Raw genomic sequence first — 15,614 nt, forward strand, 5'->3', positions numbered from 1 at the left:
AGTACTTCTAGCTTGGTCTATTAGATAGTAATGCACCTGGTGGAGAGAGTCAAGTTGCATGTGTATTTTCTTAATGACTTGTAGGATGGGTTAGTCAAATGTAAGGTTTTCATCTATGATCACACCAGGAAATTTAGGGAGTGGTACACCTTCGATCTTCGTGCTATCTGTGGATGAGAGGTGTGAAATTTTATTTTTTTTAAGTGAGAGATGTTTTGGTAAAAAGAGCATTAATTTTGTCTTTCTGGAGTTTGATAGTAATTTAGCCATATACAGCCATGCTTCAACAGATGTGAAGGAGTCCTCGGTAATTGTTTTGTTGTTGTTGTTGTTAGTTTGAAGAGTTGGGGCTATGGAGAATAGGGTGGGGTTGTCTGTATATTGCACTATACTAGCCTGTTTGATTGTTGTATGGAGGTCATCTAAAACAGGCCTAAAACAGAACCATGAGATACTCCAACAGATACTGGCAAGTCATTTCAGAGGTATTTTTTTCCAATTTTACAGCCTGCTGCCTGTTTTATAGATAACTGTATAAACATGAGAGGGAAGATTGAAGGATTCTGAGAGAAGACAGTTGTAATGATAGTTTTTGATGGGAAACAGTGCCGAATTCCTTGGACAGATCAAGGAAAAGACATGACACTAGGTTACCTGTGTTTCTGTGCATGTTCACTGAATTGGTGAAATTGAGGAGGCCTGTTATGCTGTGACGTTGGTGGAAACAATGCTCGGATTATGAGAAGAAATTGCTGTTCGTCAGGTATTTGAGATGATGAGAGGGAACACTTCTTTCTAAGTCATTACAGAGTGGGAGTAGGATGGCTAGGAGGGCATAGATTTCTCTCATAGAGCAATTAATCAAGATGGAGATAGGGTAGGCTAATGTAGGAGCACTGAGTTTAAGATATTTGGTGGGTTTATTGTCTGCAGCTAAAGTAGTGGGTTTTAGCTTTTCTACGTATTTCTTGATTGGAGAAGTTGCACTGGCTGAATGTTAAAGGGAATAAGGGATGTTGCTGTGATTTAATGATAGATGCTAAAGATGGAGAGATAACACTGAGTAAGGAAAGAAATGTTTGTAAGAAGTGGTTGTTAAATTGCATGGCTATGCTATATTTCATATTAGGGGAGGTAGAAGAAGATATGATAGGATGTCCCAGATTGAGTAGACTCTTTATTGAGGTACAGAAAAGTTTGGGCTTATTTTGATATTTATGCAGGGATTGTTATGCTAAGATTTTTTACCATCCCTTATTTAATGTTTGGCAAGGTTTTGTAGCTATCTAAAATTTTATTTAAATATTAATTAATTTAATTAATCAAGTAATTAACTACTCAGTCAATCAATCAAGCACTGTGGCCAGTACTAAAGTAGCAGGTGACAATAATAAATTACTTCTTCTCTTTCTTAGGCGAACTCTGAGAGGTGTGGACAGCCCCAAAGTATAAGAACAAAGCTATTATTCAAAAGGGAAGAAATAAGCTTTTATTTAAATTCTGCTTAAATATTTAAGTTGCACTTATAGTGACCTGTATGGTGATACTTTTTTGTACCTTCTTTTTTCCATGGAGTAACCAAAAAGTTATCTGTTTGCATTTTTTAGTTTGTTCTGGGTTCTTAGTCTTTTAGCTTCATTTGTCCTTGTAGCGAGATTGCATTTTACTCCATCTTAGCATTATTTATACATTATATTGCACTTCTATTTCCATAAGTAGAAGTACTTGCAGAAGATAGCTGTGTGTATTCTGGTCTTTGTCTGGAGCATAAGTCTTGTAGTTTCTTTCACATTTGGGGCAGAGCTGTGGACCACTGCCAGATTTGAGCCTCATTTAGTCATTTATAACTCCATTTTTTCCAAAGTAGAATTACTTGTAAAAGCTAGCTGTTTGTATTTTGAACCCTGTCTGGGGCCAAAGTCTTGTAATTTCATTTTCAGCTATGGCAAAACCTTGAACTACTGCCATATTTGAGCTTCATTTGGTTATTCAGTACTGCATTTTCCCTATAAGCACAGTTACTAGTAAATGTCTACATAGTCTAGTACCATAGTCTGTGGTGGGATTGCAGTAGTGGCAGTATTATGAATTGTACTCCAGGATTGGTACATCATTCCATTTACAGTTGTTTATTTTCCAGTTTTGCTGCTAAAGTCTTACATTCTGCTATCATTTATCTGCTTAAAGTTGCATTCCAGTGCCTTTCTAACCTACCTAGGACCACTGACCTGTAGCCAGAGTCATAGGACTAGAGCTCAAATATTGGACTTGATTGTTTCCCTCTCTAGCAAGTCTGTTTGAATTTTATTTACAACCCACTCATACTTTTCCTGTTGCTGTTTTAAAAGACTGTGTCTGGCTTCAACTTGTTATAACAATCTGACTTTCAAAGTCCCTCCCTCCCTTCTTTCGTTGCTATTGTCTGTTGTGTAAGCTACATAAGTACTTTCCCACCTGTTGCTTTTTATATAGCCATAATACTGAGTGCCCACCCAGCAAACCATCATTGCTCTTGAATAAAACTCCCTTAATAAAAATTGTATCCTGCTGCTTATTTTTCTAGAGTTCCCATCTGCTTTCCACCCTTGTCACACCCTGAGGGAGTCTTGAATTAATCCTGCCCCATCCTTCGAAGATAAGAGATTTATCGTATCCTGTCTCAATTTTTATCAATCATCCTATCTCTAAGCAGAAAATCCCATCTCTCTCGAACATTTCATACATAATCCCTCTACATAAAGGTGGCATCTCTACAGAGCTTTCAAATTACAGGCTTATTACCATTCTATCCCCACTATCCAAAATTCTGGAAAAATGTATACATTCTCAACTTCTGAACTACCTCTCCACAAATAACCTATTAGCCCCAACAAAGCATGGATTTAACCCTTATCATAGTACCACAACTGCCATCCTTAGTTTCACTATCACCATTAATCAATATAGGAATGAGGGCAAAATAGTTCCAACCATCTTTTTTGATCTGTTGAAACCTTTTGATACTGTCACCCACCACAAATAACTGACAGTATTCTCTGACCTAAATCTTAGTCTCTTCACTGACATGGTTCATAAACGATCTAACAGGATGCCAACAAACTGTAAAATGGGAAATGTCCTCTCCCCTCTACTTCCAGTCACACGTGGGTACCCTGGGGTTCTATTCTTGGCCCCTTCTATTTATTCTCTTCACTAATAACCTTAAATCATTCCCTCCAGTACAACTCTTTTGAGCGTGTACCTTTAACTCCTAGTGGGTGTGGCCTGAGCCTTTAAAAATGAAGTTATCACCTTACAATTCTAACAAATACTCATTGACAGAGGTCAAATATCAATATAATTGTGTTTGCCATCATGTGTGCTTCAAGATAAAATATTCTGATACCTTGTATGTAGCATAGTCTTGGAATTATTAATGCAAATATGAACAAGTAATATTTAACGTCTAGAGGAGCAGTAGGAGGTAACTGCAGATGCACCTGGAGGCGTCACTCAGATGTAATGAGTTAACACTCTTACTTTCCTTACCTCCTTAGTCCAAAATGCTGACAATTCCACACTCATATGTACTCCCCCCCCCATCAATACAGCAACTTCAAGATGTAACCCAAAGTCCTTCTCTACTATGGAATCCTGGCTTGCCAAATCTCAACTCATACTTAATACCAGTAAAACTAAACTTATAGGTTCATAGGTTCATAGGTTCATACTAGGCTATCTGCCCGAGGGCATTTACAAGCCTAGCCCATAGTTTTGTGGCTTACGCCACCCCTTTAGTATGGGGAACTATACCCATTATTTTGCTGTGCCTCTGTTGAGCAGTGACACTGAGGTAATCCCTGGGGTATATCTGCTATATGATCTTCCATCTCACTGGAGCCAATGACCTTTCCCCTTCCTTCTTAATCGAAGCAATAGGTAATTCAACTATTACGCCAGTATCCTCTACAAAACTCTTAGGCATCATGATTGACAACAACATGATATTTAGCATACATATATCCCAACCTATAAAGAAAGTTCATAAAAAAACTAGATAAACTCTATAGAAATAAACAATAACACCAGGATAGCTATTGTAAGAACTCATCTTTTCTCTTCTCTTCATTATGCTTCACCTATACTCACCAACCTGAAGAATACAGATCTAGGAAAACTCAAAACTTGTTACAATAAAATAGCAAAATTCGCTACAAACTCTTCATCTCGATTACACCACTGTTTAACCTTAAAACAATTTTCCTAGGCGGAACTTTCATATTTACTAGCCTATAATCAGCTAACAACTGCTCAGAAACTACTCTACCAGCCAGATAAAACTCCAGTTTTCCAATATGTAATTAAACCCTACTCCACTAACCAAGTGCTATACTCCACCAATAAATCTGTATTAAATATAAACAAAGCTAAGAACACTGCTGAAGACTCTCTTTTCACAATCCATGTAGCTAAAATCTGGAATTTACTCCCTCAAACCATTAGATCCATTTCTAATACTGCTCACTTTAAAAAGCTACTTAAAACCCACTTCTCTAGTGCAAGGCTCCGCTCATGGAACTGTCCTATTTACCTTAGATGGGATAGTACGTCACTGAAATGCAATTCCAGTGAACACCTAGCCATTGACACCTAATCGGTGAAATAATTTGCTGAAGTTAATAAGGGCAAAGAAATACTTGCCCGCAAAACAACGTACCAAAATCTACATGAAATCGAACCCACCTAAGTGGGAGGCTTCACCCCCAACTGTATATACCAACTCCAAGATCGTACTACAGTGGAGAAAAGGGCAAAGTTCTGTTGTTGGCCAACTATATCTTTGCCTTTATTACATTCACTGAATTATTTTGCTGAGTAGGTGTTGATGGATAGGGTTTTGCCAGAATTGCATTTCAGCAACATAATATAAACTTGCTCAGAACCCTACAACACACCTCATCACCCCTTAAAAATCAATATCTGCAAAAACTAATCTCTACCTCTGTCTTACTAATTTTTCCTCCTTGACTCCATCTTCTACTGACACAACTGTCTTTATATCACCCTCAATTCCTGTAAGTCATAATCTTGAATTTCACTTTTATAATTCAAAATACATTTCTACTGTCATTTAATTGTATGATTTCATAAAAATTCCAGCACAAAACCACTGTATATAAAGATTTGAGAAGGAATGCTTTTTATTTTGCTAAACCCTTGCTTATTATTGCAATATGGAAGAGTGATTAATTATAAGGTGATAAATGTATTTGTGCACGATCTATTAACCTGTTTCCAAACTAAGTTATGGCACTGTGATGTGGTTACTGTTGAAGCACTCCCAAACTGTAGCAGTATCATCTATTCTCCTGCTTTATCCACACTATCCTCAGATTTGTATCTTTTACACCCTCTTATCTCCTCATTACTTCCTTTGACCTGCCTTTGTCTCCTTCTACTAGCTTCATCCTCTCTTTTTTTTCCTCTCTCTCTCTTCAGAGCACACTCAAGCAAATCTGCAGTCTGCGGCTACCACTCCACCCATACAGTATAAGAAGGAATCAGTACTGCAAACTAAACAAGGATATACATTTTGAGCCTCAAGAGCAGGGTCAGTCCACCCAGTCATTCTACTTGTATGTTTTATGAGAGTGAAGCTATTACATTAGCAGTATTTCTTAGTAGCTCTCTGCTTGCTAATAAAACTGACTGTTGTTGCCTTGTGTCCTCCCCCCCCACTAGTACAGTAATCCTAACTGTCCAATAGACAGTATACATTTAATTCACATCCCTGTGACTAAATTAACCATCAAGCAGCCCTCTCAGGGCTTTCTGCCTTAGTTTGTATCACTTGGAGGCCCACCTGTTTATTTTCATCTTTATACATTCCCCCTTCATTGCTAATGTATCTCCCTACTCTAATCTGTGCACAAACTGGTTACTAATCAGCAAGTCAATGTGACGACACACTCCCAACCTTAATAAACTTTGCTGTCTCTTCTTTCCTTCACTTTACAGGTAGTTTGAATTATTATTTACCCCCTCTGAGGCCTTCACTGATTTCCACTGATTGCCTCTCTGGTTTCTTTGCATTCCACCTGGTTTATACCCCTTGTGCTACCTCCCTCCCCAATACAAAGTCTATATTAGAATCCTGCTGAGCATGGAGCCATCTTTAAATTTCTAGTCTCCCACCAGGACACAAGTGCTCTTCAGCAATTACATTCTGCTTGCCGGTAAGCCATTAGACCTCAGGAATTTGTTTAAAGTGTTCAGATTTGTAAAGTAATACTTACTTTTTTCTCTTGTCTTGGTTGGCTCTGCCCCGCTCCATTCACCCTTGCTAATGCTCAGGCTCTCTCTGCTCCCCTGCCCTGCCCCCTATTACCTCCCACCCCCACTACCTCTACAGTAATCACAGCCACACCCACAGCTCACCCTCACATCACCTCTACCAATCACAGCTCCTCAAGTCATATCACATTATACCACACCAGCTTGCTCCACACAAAATACTCCCAATCACTCTCATTCCCACTAGGCATTTTTTACATCACCCACACTACTTCTCCATCCACATATAGTACAACCCATTAATTCCTATTCAGACCCCCCACCTAGAAACAACTTAAACTTTATAACCATGACTATCACACAACTAAGTCTAGTCTGTCTTCTCATAATTCTTTACAACACCACAAGTTATCACTCTAGCAATATCCCTAAACTTAGTAGCACAACACTACATTATGCACTCTCATATACAGACACCACACATTATAATAATATCTGCCCACAGTTATTGAAGAACTACATAATGGACCAATTCAGAACTAAACACATATGCTCTCATTCTTACTCCAAAAAAAACACAATACTTTCTCACACTCCTCACCAAACTCCAACATCTGTATAACCATTTTAACTCCAGGCTCACCATAAGTGGGATATCCACCCCAAGCCAGGTCCAAATCCATCCTGTCCAACACAAACTGCTCCAACACAAATGTCAGAACATAACACCCCCACTTTCTTCATCCCTGGGCAAATCAACAACAGCAGCAAAACCAACCATCTTTTAATGCTAAATATTAATATTAGAAGTATCAAAAATAAAATACCTGAACTCCAGGCCACAATAGCACACTACTCCCCAGACATAGTTGCTTTAACAGAAACCTGGCTAAATAAAAACATAGTTAACTCAGAAGTTCTCCCTACCGGCTACAATATCATTAGACAAGACAGACCACTTCATAAAGGGGGTGGAACTGCCTTACTGTACAAGTCCAACTTAACTGTCCGTCAATCACCAAACTCCTACCCCTCCCCCAATAATTGGGACATACTTATCTCACAACTTCAACTTCACCCTAAAAAGTTCATCACCACAATTGTGATCTATATTCCACCTGGTAATACACCTGCTAGCCTTGAAGACTTCTTATACTGGTGTTCTTCCCCATACTCACAAGAAACCCTTATTCTGGGGGACTTCAACCTAGATTGGTTCACTTGTGTATCAGAACCACCAAGTAATCTAATAAATCTCCATGGCTACCAGCAGCTAGTCCAAATTCCAACTAGATGGATAAAAAATCTAAAAGGGAATCCATCCTTGACTGCATCCTAACTAACAACCCCATATTGTACCCTCACACAGGCAGTCTCCCAGACACCTTAAGTGACCACAACATAATATACTTTATACGTAGTAGAACAAGCATATGCAAAACCACTAACTACATATCCACTAGAAACACAAAAAAATTCTCTCCTGAGGTCCTCAACACTTTACTCTGTAACTGTGACTGGACCCCCCCTAAAAACCCTCCCACTTGACGAGGCTGTAGCATATTTGAACAAAACATTTCTACAACACCTAGACACTGTCGCTCCATTGTGCAAAATCAAGGTTAGAACCTCTATAAACCCCTGGCTCAGTAAAGAAACCAAACAAATCCTCAAGTCCAGAGTCACTGCCTGGCTTTACTATCAAAAAACAAAGAAACACAAAGCCTAACTAAGTACCAAGAACTGTGCAACCGTGCAAAAATGCATTAGGCTGGACAAAAAATCCTACTACACAACATTACAAACTAAATACCAACACAACCTGCAAAAATTTTGGAAAAATGTAAACCAGCTATTAAAATCCACCCAAAAGGCTACCCCCAAACCAACCACCCCTGACACTAAAGTTCCCATCGAAACACAATTCAACTCCCACTTTGTGAACTCAATTCTATCCTTAATATCACAGGACAGTTCCTTCCTCACTATCACCCCCAACACAAATAACACTAATACAACCTTTACCCTCAAAACAGTTCAATCAAAAGCATGCACTTCAAACTAAAAACTTCATCAACAGCAGCCGACCTACTCCCCATCTATTTCTTGAAACTCACAGCAGATGCTATTGCTATCCCAGTCTCCACTCTCATAAACAGACCAGTTGTTGAAAACTATGTGCCCAAACTCTGGAAAATATCCTATGTTGCACCCATACATAAAGGCGGGACCTCCACTGAACTTAATAACTACAGACCCATTGCTTTACTCTCCCCCCTGGCCAAAATTTAAGAAAAATGCATCCATACTCAGATGCTAAAATATCTCCTAGACAGCAACATCCTGTCACCTACTCAGCATGGTTTCAGACCTGCCCATAGTACCACTACAGCCCTCCTCTGCTTCACCGACACAGTAAACCGTCTCAAAAATGAAGGCCTACAGATGTCAACTCTTTTTTTGGATATGTCCAAAGCATTTGATACAGTCTCGCACCAAATCCTGCTAAACAAACGAAACCAATATCATCTATCAAATTCCACTCTTACCTGGTTCCAAAGCTACTTAACTGACAGGTACCAAGCTGTGAAATGGGAAAATTCTCTCTCTCCTCAGCTGCTCTTCACTATAGGAGTCCCACAGGGTTCTATCTTAGGACCACTACTATTCACAGTCTTCACAAATGACCTCCACACAGCATGCATCTATAATTCAGTATGCAGATGACACTACCCTAATCTGTGCTGCACAAAACATTCCCACCCTCCTGCAAACAACTCAACTAGCATTCTCTGACATTGAAAACTACCTTACCAAAGCCCAACTTATCCTTAATCCAAAGAAAACTCAGCTTATGATTATAACCAGTTCTAACAAAAACACTAACAGTCAATTCACTATCTACTTCACAAATGCTACTCCAATTGCTCCAGTGGCACAGGCTAAGCTGTTGGGAATAACCATAACCTCCCACCTAAAATTTGATAGTCATCTCAACTTAACTATTAAAAAAGTACGTGCCAAACTGGGGTCACTCTACCATATCAAACCATTTCTTACCAACAACACAAGATCAGCCATTGCTTGCTCCCAACTTCTATCCACCCTACTCTATGCATCTCCCATTCTGACTAATCTCAACAAAACTGAACGAAGCAAAATGGAAGCTTGCTATAACAGAATTGCCCACTTTGCTGCAAATTGCTTATATAGAACTCATCACTGTACTGCTTTGAGACAGCTCCACTGGCTTGAACTGCCCAACCTCCTAACTATAATCAGCTCTGCCTCTGTCATTCTATCTACTACCTCCCCAATAAGTGTCCTGCCCTCAAAAACCTAGTACAACATCACTCAGCCAAAAGGCCTCTTAGATCATCAAGCAAACTACTTCTAGAAGTCATCAACAGCTACAATAGCTTTGGGGATGCACTATATAGTAGTTCAGTGGCTAAAAAAAATGGAACTCTGTCCCTACTAGCATTCAAAACTCATCACCCAAAGCCTCCTTTAAAGACCTCATCAGGCAACATCTCAAGCAAAGTTGGCAGTGCCATGATTGCTCCCCAGGCTAGTGAAAGTGGATAACATATACATACTAAAGCTAGAGCACTTGATAATAGTTTTCAATCTTACTCACAAACACTGGCTAATCTACAATGTATGTACTGTACCTGTGTACTATGTATGTATTCTACCTATGTTCCAAATTTCAGCTGTACACCACAAATCTATTAATTACCTTTATTTTTAAAATTAATATTTTTTTATTTGTTCTCTCCACTGTAACTGTTTATGTGCCGCATACCACTGTAAAAACATGTCTCTTGTAATTTTTGTGTATACTGATCATGTCTAAATAACTAAATGTGTCTGTAATTTTTCTTTGTGGAGCTTTTCTCCCCGGGCCTCTGCTGAAAAAGGGCCTTTTAGGCTCAGTCAGTCGGTTAACAAATGTAAAATAAAATAAATAAAAAATTATATGTATTTTTATATCTAAGATTTTTATGTCTTGTCAGCCTATATCCTGTGTATCAACTTATCATATGTACATGTAACATTTATATGTTCTTTTTACATTGTCTGCTAGATTGTATGTGGAGCTTTTTCCTCGGGGCTCCATTGAAAATGAGTTTCACTCTGTTGGACTTTCCAGGTAAACAAATGTGAAGTAAATAAAATAAAATAAAACTAATTTATTGTTTTACATTTTAGTTGACTGTTTTAGAGTGTAAGTGATTTATTTATTTATTTTTTGTTGCTGTTGATTTTGCATTTTAAATCATTTTAAAAGTCTTTAATAACGTCCAGGTAGTTTACATTGTTCTGTGGGGGTATTACACTCTCAAGTCATCTTTTTGATACTTTTACATTAATATAACTGAGGTATTCCATCTAGTGGCAGTAGGTGGTGGTCTGGTCTGTCTGAGTTGGGAAACACATAAGAAAGTTGTAAGCATAGTTGCTTTTTTGACCAGAGGGCTTAGAGGCTAATTTCCTATGTTTTATGTTTCTGTGTAAATCTGGCATGTTTGTATGTCTGCTGCTTATCATGCAACAGTGGTGAGTAGTGCTTAGTATATATGCAGACAGTTAGAAAACACATTTTCCCTATAAAACCACCCCGAAATTGTACCTGTAACTCAGTGAGTATCAAGCAACTGTTTTTGTGCATTCAGGAGCACAGAGCAGTTAGTTTGCATGTTGAGGAGCACTGCCCCTTGAATCTAGTATTATATAGCCCAGTCTTGTCTCTAGCCCCAGAAGCATCCTTAGTCAACCCACTATTAACACTTCATGTACCACCCCCTAGTAGCTCACCCAGTAAAGGAGTTGACATCATCGAAGAACACTTTCGCAATTTCTGTGCAGCCATTATTGTGGATATGAGAATATTGAAACAATGTAACAATTGTCTAATGTTCACTGACAACCACTTAATCCTCAAAGAAACAAATACATTATGCAAGAGATGTATATACACAATGTCTGTGGAGGCAAAACTCTCATGTACAAGCACTTAGAATAACAATCTGGTTGACAAAAACGCATATATTGTATCCACCATACATAATATGCACTCCACATATAGATCTATTTATGTTGATGCACTTAAATACAGTCTTCCCAAACCTCAAACACATTCCAGGCACTCCAGCTGCAAAAACTATGCACAGCAAACATGAAAGCACTCAACAGAAGCAACACCTAATGCTGCACATACAGCCACACCCAGTGGAGTCTCACCAGCCAAGCACATAAGGCAAGACAATATACTACCCATGACTCTGGTCATAGGGGATTCCATTGTATAACATACTGATGCCCCAATCACCATACTGAACAAGGAGAAAATAATGGTCAGTTGCCTATCAGGACCACGATCCATCAAGTTATGCATGTACTCAAGTTACTGCAGTATAGGTACTACTATGATTCAGTCATAGTCCATGTAGGTGTAAATGACCTGAGATGTACCACCATAGACTATATAAAGAGAGACATTATGGAGCTGTTGGACTATGTGTCAGACTGGTACTGTGGTAATATTCTACCTTCATCAAGGATGATGCTGCAATATGAACAGAAAATGACTGACTAATAATTGGCATAGTTTTTGGTGTCAGTCTAAGGGGGTCACCATGAGGACATAGTTAACAAACCATGCTGCTTTGCCAAGGATGATCTGTGCCTGTCCCCTCTAGGCTTTCAATTGTTTCCTAAAACATTGTCCTCCACCACAGAGTTTTTTTTTGGAACACCAGATTGACAAACTTTCCAGCATAGCAAAATCTACTCAAAGAAGTAAAAAAATGCCAGGAGTCTAAATAAGAAGCTCATCTCCCTTGAAGCTCTCCTCACTTAGAAGAATGCAGACATTTGTGCAGTTACCAAGACATGGTTTAAAGCTGCAGAGAGAACCCCAGTACTACAGGGCTTCAGTGCCTTCCATACATTTAGACCAGCACCTGCACAGACAAGGACTAAAGCTGGGAGTGTCTCAGTCTACATCAACAACAAGCATCCCTCTAGGTTGGTTAGACAGGGTGATACATTGGAGTTTCTCCATGTCCAGATTATCATAGACAAAGTCCCATACCATATCCCAGCAAGCTTCAGGCCACCCTCTATGTCCCATGAAACTCATAGCTGATATCTAGACCAATTGGAGACACTCAGCATTCAACCTATAAACTTGGAATCCTACATGACCTCAAATTTGCATGAACAGAGATTCCAAGACTTTGTAAACACCCTGGACTAGTTAGTGCATACATCAGCTGGAAGTACAAATATATTGGAGATGGTACTCACAAATATAAGAGAATGCTGCACTCCCCCTCAATGTTGTGCCCTCTCTGGTAAGGTGAAACCACAAAGCAGTCTCCTTCAAAATAAGAATCAATTACGTAACCCCATCAAACGCTGTAACTGTTAGAACTTACTCTTGGCAAATTACCTTTAACTCCATGGAAAATTACCTTTTATTAAGTGATAACTAGTTAAAATTTCAAGCACCCCAAAACCCAGACAACTCAGCAGCCAGTGTGAAATTATTCACAGAAATTCTGTACAACAATGTCAATGATTGCATAATGGCTGCTGTATCTACCAGAAGTAAGACCAAAATAAACTTTTAAAAACAAAACACGCTGGTGGAATCTAAATTAAACAGGTTGCATAAAAAAAAATTCATACCTAAAATTAGGACATTTAACACCCGAAAACATAAAAAAACTCTCATCAAAATGAATAGACAACTAAGAGGGCTGATTAAGTTCAACAAAGCAAAGCTTGAAGCAAAAATATCGTCCCAAGGCAAAGACAATCAACCATCATTTTTTTCTTTAGTTATATCCAAAACCTCAAATTTAGTACACAGCAGTGTGATAAAACTGTTGGTAAGTCATGCTCATGGAACTGGGAGTTATAGCAAAATTTCTAGCTGACAAATCAGCTTCAGCTTTACCCTTCTTCTCAATCCCAGCCACCACCAGGAAATGCCATCTAACATAACTCCCCCAACTATCAATGGGGAACAGGTCTTAAATGCACTCTCTAAGACCACAAATACAGCTTTAGTGGGAAGCAATAGTATCCCAGGATGCTTCTTAAATAGCCTGAAATATAACCTATCAGGGCAATTGGAGTTACTATTCGATTATAGCCTCTACACAGGCTTCATGCCACATGGGTGGATGACTGCAACAGTCATCCATCTGCACAAGGGTAGATCATCAAGTGATCCATGGAACTACAGACCTATTAGTCTGATGAGTTTCATATCCAAAGCCATGGAAAGAATAATCACAGAAATGACTGACAATGACATAGGAAACCCACTTGGCCCACCCCATTTGTTTTTGGCAAAAGAAGGTCATGCCTACTAAACCTGGTGGCTTCTTTGACAGTACATACTACCTACATTAACCTAGTTAAGGCTTTTGATACAATATTCCACTTGGACATTGTAAACAAACAAAGTGGATAGCAGCTGATTCACATACAGGCCCCAGGAAGTTAGGATTGGAGAAACAACCTGCAAAAAGAGGCCAGTGACCAGTGAAGTACCCTAGAGTTCTGTGCTGGGTCTGCCCCTCTTTGTCATCTATATTTCAGAAGTCAAGTCCAATGTCAAGGGCCTCTGGCTTACAAGTTTGCACATGATTGCAGGATAGGAGCAATCACAGAAACCCACCATGATACTAACACCTTACAGGAAGGTCTAGCACAGAAAAAATGACTGTTACCAGAGCCATGGCTCAAAACTCATTGCCAAGAAATTCATAATAGTATCCTTTGAAAAGCTGGTCACCCAAGAGAAACTATCTCATTGACAAAATGCCCCCAAAAGTATTTACAGTAGGCAGGGATGTGGGGACTTATGTAGATAGTAACCTAGCTTTCGACCAACATGTGCCTATGGTGGCAAGAAAATCATTTAGTCTCACTAAACTTATAAGTAAGGGCGTGGCATCTAGGTCAAGGGAATTCATTGTGCCTACTAAGCCTTCATCAGACTCATTATTGAGTATAATTCCCACATCAGTATGTGCCTGACAAGGCAAATGCAAGAAGTGAAACATCCACAGAGGTTCCTCACAAAAAGAATACAGGTCATAATCCCAATGTCATAAGCATATCATCTCAAGGCCCTATGTATTATTCCTTCAGACTGCTGACAGGCAATTTATGCCTGGAATAAAAGACATCCTCAAATCCCTGTGTGATGGATATTTTGCATATTCACAAAATGATCAGTACCAGAACTACTAAATATAAGGATTTAAACTTTGCTTTCAAATTAAATAGGACATGTTGGAAGCACAGGAATGTATCTTAGAGAATCCCCATTCTTTGGAATAGGCTTCCCATTCACGTGAAACAAAGCCCTTCCCTAACCAATTTAAAGTGCAACCTGGACTAGTGGATGGAAACTTGGAAATTCATCACTGGTCTGACACCAATGTTTCTGATGGGCGGACATAGCCATTAAATCATGCCCTAACATACACCCCTAAAATAACCTCTAAGGGACAATGACTTGCTGGATACATTGGGGTTAAAGGGCTAGGCTTCTAAAGACCACAGTGGTCATTAGCCTAGTATACACCTATAAACCTATGAATTCATAGGATGAGTTTACTCAACTTCATTTCTAAGTGGCCACTATAGTCAGAATTCAAACCAGGACTGTTTTCCTGACCGAAAAGGTATTATTAAACCTATTATAGTTGTATAACTGACTGACAGCCAAAATGGAGCAGTGAGGGCTGGTTTACATAGTCTGTATGGGTTCCACTAAAGCCATTGGCTCAGTGCCACATCAAAGTTTATTTAGCAAATAGACTGAGCTAAGAATAGGGCTAAATGTTATAGACTACATTTGGGTATAATGTGCAAATGTCACTCAGATTTAAACCTCTTTTTAAATGTGTTGTAAAGTTGAAAGTTAAAATGTCCATGCTTTGATATCATTATACCATCAACATTTTCACATTTTGCCAAACATTTCTGAATCACTGAGCCTCATTTTGCAGTATAATAATGTATAATAATCACTGTACATTCTATTGCATTTCAGTTCAATATGACTAGAGCACAACTTTCTTTGATCATCATCAGCTTTTTCCAGCAGCACTATTTATTTTATTGCCTAATGGACGTCTAGTTATTTAGTGGTCCTAAATAGAGCTCATCATTACACTGTTGTAGCTATGATGATAGCCTCTTCTGCCTAAACTCACTAAATCAACTATCTTAATAATCCCTGACTTTTGAAAATCTACAGTATCAAAGTCATTTATGACATAAAGGACAACTGTTTTGCCTAATTTGGG

Source organism: Protopterus annectens, chromosome 3.part0 (assembly GCF_019279795.1).
Source record: "Protopterus annectens isolate FY-2018-M chromosome 3.part0, PAN1.0, whole genome shotgun sequence".
Classification (NCBI taxonomy): domain Eukaryota; kingdom Metazoa; phylum Chordata; order Ceratodontiformes; family Protopteridae; genus Protopterus; species Protopterus annectens.